Below are 9,163 nucleotides of genomic sequence, written 5' to 3' on the forward strand. Positions count from 1 at the left end.
TAGGCATGCAGGGGTGAGGCACTGTGCCCAGCTACTTAAAATATTTTTAAAGGTCATTCCTGTTTACCATGGGTCAGAATGTCATTCCTCTTTAAGATTGAATAATATTCCATTAAAAGGATATACCAGATTTAGTTTGTCCATGAATAGACATTTAGGGTGTCTCTAACTTTCTCTACTGTAAATAATGTCATATATAACATTTTATGCCTTTTATATTGAGCACAGTGCTCTAACAGCACCCAGAGGCATCCTTTCATAACAAACCACATGAAACTATTAGGACTCACAGTTATCTTTCCTGCACATGAACTACCATGACAATTCTTACAGCATATGAGGCCCCTATGATGTGACTGACTTTTCTCCTAGCTATACTGACCTTGACATTTTTCTAAATAAATAAATATCTAACAAGTTGACAAATAAGGCAGTGCCTTTGCAAATTCGGCATGTTCTTCTCTAGAAATTTCTTCAAAACTTTTTTTTTTTTGGTCAGTCATAGGGGTTGAACTGGGTGCTGTCGCTGAATCTTCATCTCAAGGCTGGTGCTTGATCACTTGAGCCATAATGCTACTTCTTCTTCTAAACCTTTCAGAGGACCTTGATGCTTGAGGGCTCCTGCCTGTATTCAGGAGGTTGATATGTGAAGATCTCTGTTTAAAACCAGCCTAGGCAGACAAAGCTGACAGGCTTCTATCTCCCATAAATTAGCAAAAAACTCAAAGTGAATATTTGGCTCAAGAAGTAGAGAATCTGCCTTTCAGGAAGAAGTCAAGCACTGGAATGAGACCCTCAGTTCAAACCCCAGCACTGCTGGAAGAGCGTGTGTGTCTGTGCATGTGCCTGCACACACACAAATACACAAAAATAAATATTTGTGCTTCTCTCTATCTTCTCAGAAACCAGATCAAAAGTTTCCCTCAGCAAACCCTTCTCTGGCCAACTGATCTAAAATATTAACTTAATTATTAACCTTCCTTCCTCTCCCGTTCCCTGTTTTTTTCTTCAGAACAAGTCTGTTGCAGCCTCCTTCTGTAGGCTGTGAGCTCCAAGCTCACACTGCTCTCCAGCATCCTTATTTCTAGCAGCACCTCCTTCCCTTTACTGAGAATCAGAAAACTGCTGCTTCTTCTAGGCAGAGGAGTTTGAAAAAGGGACCCCTCTTCCCTGGGACAAGCAGCCCAAGTGGAGCTGAGACCTGAGGACATTAGCAAATGCATTGCTCAACCATTGGAAGGTAAGGTGAAGACATTCTCAAGTTACATACATCACAATTACTATATTACTTTTTTTTCCAGTCGTGGGTGGGCTTATGCTCAGGGCCTGAGTACTGTCCTTGGATTTTTTCTCAAGTCTAGAAGTCTACCACTTGAGCCTCAGCACCACTTCCAGCTTTTTCTAATTATGTGGTCCAAGGAATCGAATCTGGGTATCATGCATGCTAGACAAGCTCTCTACTACTAGGCCAAACTTCCGGCCACGCAACTACTGGATTTCGTATTTACTCCTTGAACAAAGTTAAGCAATCAAGGGCACAACAGGAAGGAAACTACTTGGAGTTTTTGGCCCTTATCAATCTCCTCTTCTAGTTATCTAGAAGAGGTGATAGAATTTGGATTTGAGTCCTGGATTTTCTTTCTTTTGTGGGTGAGTGGAGAGTGGGCTTGTATCGTTCAAGTTTCCCCAGTTGACCAAAGCTGCACACCAGCCCAGTCTTCCCACATTAGGGGCTTTGAACTAAGAATCCAGCATTAATCTCAGACCTCTTTTTATCACTGTTACAATATAGGATGCACTCCATAGGGGGAGCTTTTGAGTCTTTGTCCTCCTCCCAGAGACAAGATTACTTCCAGAAGAAAAACAGATCTGAGCACCAATAGAAACTGAACCAGAACTGCTACATTCAGACTGAGCTCTCCTGTTGGATCAGTCATAGGTATTAAATGAGATAATATACAATCAAGGATTGCCTGGCTCTGGTGAATCATACTCGTATTTGTAGTAGGGAAACTGATTCATGAGGACTGGTGATTGCTCTCAGAACTTAGGCCCATCCCATCTGTCTACAGCAGGGCCTGAATATGCAGGGAATGGAGGTGTGGGGGGAGAGGTGTCATGAATCAAGAAGTCTGAGCATCTCTGCCCTATGAGGTACCCCAAAGGAAACATGAACTGGTAGGGCCTATTGGCCAAGCCCCAGATCTGGCCCTGGGACCAGGGCTCAACACCCTCACTCCTTCTTTTGTGATCACCCTAGAGTTCAGACAAGGGCCTGGACTCCTGGCCTTGAGCTTTTCCCCCTCTAGACTGGCACTCCAACCACCAGAGCCACAGCTCCACCTGTGGGTTTTAGCTGGTTCACTGGGTGGACTTTGCTGCCCCAGCTGGCTTTGAACCCTGATTCTCCAGATCTCAGCCTCCTGAGTTATATAGATGAGACGACAGGAGTGAACTCTAGAGTGTAGCCCTGGGCTTCATCTACTGCCTCGTCCAAGAAACCCTACTAGAGACTTCACCACATGGGGCCACTCCGCAAGACAAACCCGCCCATGGAGAAGAGGGCCCCTTCTTCCTTGTGGTGACAAGGTTTCTATGAAACTGATGGCCTGCCTCTGCCACTCAGACTTAGGCACATGTGGCAGGGGCTGCATCTCCATCTCCAGCCACACATGCCCAGCTAGGCCTAATCTGCTCCCTGGTGATGGGGAGTAGATATATTGTGGGGTGCACCTGGCCCCGCATTCAGTGGAGTATGGAGTGGTGCATCATACACCCCAAGAACATTGGAGTGCCATGGCCTGTGGTTGATCCCCAGACTGAGCCCCACACGGGTCTCACCCACCTGCCACCCCTTTCAGATTTTTCTCCACCTCTGATCCAAGCTCATCCTCAAATCCCAGATCTCAGACCCCTGGACCTCCAGCACAACAAGCCTGCATAATGGGAAATGCAGGCTCCAGCTTGGGCCTGAGGGCAGGGGGAGAGGGATGGCCACCCCAGGCCCCAGTCTTTTTACCTCCACTCCAGGTAGCTCTGGAAGGTTTGTGGACTGCTGAAGTCAGTGTTGTGTCCAGGAGACTGGGGATGTGGGCACCCAGGGACAGAGGAATGGGGAACTCCAGGGGCTGGGGCGCCACCTGCTGGAATGCCCAGTGTACTCATGTTCACTGAGGGCTCGACACAGCAGATGTTTAGGTGCCAGGCGGTGCCCAGGATGATGCCTTCACAGATAGGAGCTGTGACTGCTGGGTCACAGGACCTCTAACTCTCAGGCATCCCCTCTGGTCGTCCAGCTCCCAGACATCTACCCTGCCCAACTCCCAAGCATTTCATCTCCAACTCCTAGACATCTGCTAGCTGCACACTACCTCTGCACTCATATTTTGGCATCTGGTTTTCCTGCTTTCACCATGTGGCCCATGGGTTCTGGAACCAAACCTAGGAGTGGTGGGGAGGATGGTTATGATCCTAAGGATGCCAACTCGGCCCTAGAACTGGAACCTAACAATAAACAAACAGAAGTACAACATAAATAGAGCTGTTATATTTCAAAAATTGATCAGAGATTCACAAGTTATTACTAACTTGATGAAAATGCCAGGAGACCTCAAAACTACCTATACCTCTATTTCTTTCCTTCATCTTGAAATTTCACAGTAAAAGAAAAACTAAGACAATACATTAAGAATAGAGATTTCATTACAGATTTGAAATGCCACTTGTTTCAATTCCATTGTACTTGTGTTTTTCAGACATAAAATCCTGTAATAAATGTTCTTGCCACAACTGTCAATCATTCATTATATGAAATACACCCCCCACCCCCAGCTGCTCAGGAGCAATGTCCCAGCCCAGGCATTGACGTCTGTTAGATTTCTTTTGTTCCTGTTCCTGTTTCTTTTCTTTCTTTTTTATTTTTATTGTTTTGCGGATCATGGGGCTTGAGCTCAGCCTTGGCGCTGTCTGTGAGATCTTCAGTTCACGGTCACTACCCAACCTTTGAGCCAAGCTCCATTTCCTGTTTTCTCAGGTCCTTTTCTTTTCAGCTGGCTTTGAGCCTTGAACCTCAGATCTCAGCCACCTGAGTAGCTAGGTTTACAGGCGTGAGCCACCGCAGCAGCATCAGCAGCCGGCCAGCTGAAGTCTGTGACACTCATCTCTTAATCACCAGAAAACCAGAAGGAAGTGTTGCATGGCTCAAGGGGTAGGGCAGCAGCCTTGAAATGAAAAGCTCAGTGACAACACCCAGTCCAAGAGTTCAATACCCACAACTGACAAAAGAAAGAATTATTCTTGGGGCTGGCAGTTTAGCCTAGTGGTAGAGTGCTTCCCTAGCATGCAGGAAGACCCAGGTTCAATTCCTCAGTACCACATACTCAGAACAAAAAAGACAGAAGTGATGTTGTGGCTCAAGTGACAGAGTGCTAGCCTTGAGAAAGCCCAAGGACAGTGCTCAGGCCATCAGTATGTGCCCAGGACTGGCAAAACAAAACAAAATAAAACTATTCTTCAGCCAAGCAATTGGCCTAATCTAGGAGTCAATGATTGATTTATGGATCCATTTTCAGCTGTGTCCATTCCTTGAAAATGATCCCAATATGTTTTCCAAACTGAAGTAGAGGAAGCTCTAGCTAATGGCTGCTTTACAGATGAACCTATGAATGAGGAAGGTAGAGGTCAAGCTGTCAGCGTCAGGAGCTGGTGGCACAGGCCTGCCATCCTATCTACTCAGGAGGCTGAAATTTGAGGATTATGGTTCAAACTCAGCCTGGGCATGAAAGTCTGTGAGACTCTATTAATCAACAGAAAACCAGAAGCGGCACCATGGCTCAAGTGATAGAGCACTAGCTTAGAGGTGAATTGCTCGAGACAAGAAAAGAAAGAGAAAGAAGAAAAGAAAGAAAGAGAGAAAGAAAGAAGTAAGTTAAGCTGCCTGATCTCCTCTTTAGAAGAAAAAGTCATTTCAGAAAACATCATTCTATGAATAGACTATTTGATGTCTAGAATGCAAAATTGTGACAAATGCCTTGAAATTGAAAGGCCTCAAACCTAACAGTACATGGGGCAAAAACCAATACACCAAGGTCTTAGACATAACACTCTCAAAACATGGTAAACTGGGGCCAGGAGTTTGGCCTAGTGGTTAAAGTGCTTGCCTAGCATGCATGAAGACCCGGGTTCAATTCCTCGGTACCACATATAGAAAAAAGCCGGAAGTGGTGCTGAGGCTCAAGTGGTAGAGCTCTAGCCTTGAGAAAGTCCAGGGACAGTGCTCAGGCCCTGAGCTCAAGCCCAGGACTGGCAAAAAAAAAAAAAAAAAAAAAACAAAAAAAAAACATCGTAAACTGAAATTGTCTGTGGTTATGACTAGAAAGCAGATTCTGATCTGGAAGATCAGGATTGTCAGACTGGCTCCCTGGGGAACCACTGTTAGAGAAGCAGACCCACTTATTCTCTACTGCAGAGAGAGATGTTTTTCATTGATACAAGGGACAAGCAATGAGTGGTAGATGAGACCTTTTATATAAAAGGAGGAAATAAGAATCAATACAATTCCCCCCTGACAATGTGAAAAACTCCTTTAGAAGGAATTTCAAAATACTAAAATGAAAAATGAGTCCCTATGCAAGAGCCTGCAGGAACCCATCAGAAAGTTGAAAGACTCAAGCCTGACACTATGTTATCTGAAGCTGGATGCGGGCTTGTATGGGGAAAACACAGTCACAGGCAGGCACCTCCATCTCTAATACATCTCTATTTAGTTGAGAAGGTTTCACTCAAATATCTACATCTCTCAACTCTGTACTCTAAGTCATAAACAGAAACTTCTCCCATCCACCACTGCAAAGGAACTGCAATGGTTTGGCATTTTCTGACTGCGGGTGTCTTTTACACACTCCTACATTAAGAACATTCATACAATACAGCCACCACCCTCATGTTCACAGTCTGGTGTGTGATATGGAACATCCTGACCAGGTTTGTTATTTAGAAACACACACACACACACACACACACACACACACACACACACAGCTTGAATGAGTAAAGGAGTTATTCCAGAATGAATTAAAAGTGTCAGTTTTATTGACACTCTTGGCTAGGAGTCTGTGGTTGGTGGATAAAAATGGAGACACTGAATGTAGTGCTGAAGAAAGAGAAAATGAGGCACAGGAAGTGATATCAAATATGAGCTGCTATTATTTTGTTGCTGACTGCACTGTTCTCAGTAGTATTGCAGAATTATACAAATGCCTGGGGCCTGTTCTGGCCAAAATAACTTCAAGATAATTTTGGGAATTTTTTTTGCCAGTCCTGGGCTTACCTCAGGACCTGAGCACCGTCCTTCTGCACCATTTTCGGCTTTTTTCTATGTATGTGTTACAGAGGAATCTAACCTCGATCTTTGTGCAAGCTAGGCAAGCACGCTAACACTAGGCCAATCTCCCGGCTACAAAATTTATTTATTTATTTATTTATTTATTTATTTATTTATTTATTTATTTATTTTGCCAGTCCTGGGCTTGAGTTCAGGGCCTGAGCACTGTCCTTGGGCTTTCTCAAGGCTAGAGCTCTACCACTTGAGCCTTAGCACCACTTCCGGCTTTTTTCTATGTATGTGGTACCGAGGAATCGAACCCAGGTCTTCATGCATGCTGGGCAAGCACTTTAACCACTAGGCCAAACTCCCGGCCCCTACAAAAAAAATTTTTTTTTTCCAGTCCTGGGCTTGAGCTCAGGGCCTGAGCACTGTCCTTGGGCTTTCTCAAGGCTAGAGCTCTACCACTTGAGCCTCAGCACCACTTCTGGCTTTTTTCTATGTATGTGGTACCGAGGAATCGAACCCGGGTCTTCATGCATGCTAGGCAAGCACTTTAACCACTAGGCCAAACTCCCAGCCCCCCCAAAATTTTTTTATATGGTAAAACAATAGTGTTTCAGATATCTCTCACCTAGAGTAGGAATATTCATTATATATATGTTTTATTTGTATATTATTTATTATATAATTATGTGTTCTATGATTATTACAGTTATATAATATGTAATATAATATATTATAATATAATATTATCATTATACTTAATAATATATTTATTACATTATTATATAATATATAATATATTTGTTGTAGTCAGTTCTGGCCTTGAATGCACAGTCTGGGCATTGTCTTTGAGCTTTTTTTTTTTTTTTGAGATTACATGCTTATTTAGTTTCAATAGAAAAACATTATTCATATAAAAAGTTGTTCCACTTCCTTCTTCTTTACCTGTACCATTCAAGTTTGAATACTTCAATTTTATTCACCACATATCTAACACGCATATTTCATATAATTAAGTGAATAACATCTTTTCTTTTGCTATTGGAATAGCTATGCATTTAGTGTTTCTCTGTAGCTATCTGAGTATACAGAAGTATACATAAACAAGTGTAATTTATAGGATCAGTAACGTCATCATCTTCTTTATCTAATCTTTCCTATGATATGGCATTTACATAATAACTAGATATTTTGGATACATTTGCTGATATCCATTTGCAAAAATTAATACATTAAGGATAGGATGAAAATTCCTGAAAAAACACACTGAGACCACATATAGGGAAGCTGTTGTGAAAGGCCCTTGGACAGCGATAGCTTCAATTTCAACAGGAGCCCCACTGTTTGTAGGTTTCATTGACAGCGCGAAAGTCATTTATGTCAGCCAGCGAGACAATTGTTTTTACCACATTGGTGAAGTCACAGCCTGCAGCTTTCAGAATTTCACCCATGTTTTTAAGAGCTTGTTTCGTTTCTTCCACCACCCCTCCTGGCACAAGCTTTCCACTTGAAGGATCCATGCCAACCTGTCCTGAAATGTACTAGGTCTGGTCAACTAACACAGCTTCACTCTAGGCACCAAGGGCCCCAAGGGGCTTTCTTGGTGATCACTGTTCGGATCAGAGACGACATGACTACACCCTCTAGCGGCCAATCGGGGAGAAGAATCACTTTTAGCTATCTGCTCACCACCAAAGACTGAGGAGCTGGAACCTTGTCTCTATCCTAGGCGCCTCAGAGGGAAGGGGGCACACAAGGCATTGTCCATGAGCTTTTTGATTAAGGCTAGAACTCTAACAAACTGAGTCATTTCTGGTTTGCTTGTGGTTAACTGGAGAGAAGAGTCTCACAGATTCTTCTTCCCAGGCTAGCTTTGAACATAATTCTCATATCTCAGCCTCCTCAGTAGCCACAATTACAAGCCTGAGTCATGAGAACCTGGTCCTCTTTCATCAATTTTACACTAAATTCCCCATAGATAATGTACTCCTATTATGCAGAAAATCTAGGAGCACACTTGCTTAGTAAATTGTCTGCAAATAAAATTTAGAGAGCAATTATTGGATAATTACCCTATAAGGCACAGAATTGCCTTCTGTGTCAGAAACAAAGCAGTCTGGGTGTTTCCTATGAGGCCTATCAGGAGAGGGCAATATAGAAGGTGCAGGAGTAGGGACTCCATGAGGACCTAAGAGTGAAAATGACACTTGACTAGCAGACTGCTGTTGGCTCATGTAATTCTAGCTACTGATGAGAATGAGATCTGAGGATTGTGGTTCAAAGCCACCCCTGCCAGGAAAGTCCCTGAGACTCTTATCTCCAATTAACCACCATAAAACAGGAATTGGAGCTATGGCTCAAAGTGGTAGAGTGCCAACCTTGAGGGTAAAAGCTCAGCAACAGCATCTAGGCTCTGATTCTAAGCCTCATAAATGAGAAATGCACAACCACAACAACAACAAAGCATAGTTAAATACTAACAAATATTCTCATAAATAATCAGATCAGGTACATCAATTATAAATACTCACAAGGCTCTCCAGATATAAAGATGGCACTTCCAAGTGACAGAATTTCCATATGTAAAATAATCATGCACACACACACACACACAATAAAGAATAAAGCCTAAAATGACCCATATGCTAAGGAAAAGAATGAAAAATCAACAGGACAACAGGTGCCAGTGGCTCATGCCAGTAATACTAGCTTTTCAGGAGGATGAGACCTGAAGATCAAGGTTTGAAGTAAGCTTAGAAGAACAGCTATGAGACTCTTATCTCCAATTAACTACTTACAATTTGGAAGTAGAAATATGACTCAAATGTTAGAGCA

General features: G+C 43.1%; 1 pseudogene; it reads right to left on the reverse strand.

The window, feature by feature from the left end:
- Positions 1-2,906: 2,906 nt before the first annotated feature.
- On the reverse strand, positions 2,907-7,960 carry LOC150044730 (2-iminobutanoate/2-iminopropanoate deaminase pseudogene; annotated as a pseudogene).
- Between the last annotated feature and the right edge of the window lie 1,203 nt (positions 7,961-9,163).

The sequence above is a fragment of the Megascapheus bottae genome, chromosome 29 (genome assembly GCF_031878675.1).
Source record: "Megascapheus bottae isolate mThoBot1 chromosome 29, mThoBot2.hap1, whole genome shotgun sequence".
NCBI lineage: Eukaryota > Metazoa > Chordata > Mammalia > Rodentia > Geomyidae > Megascapheus > Megascapheus bottae.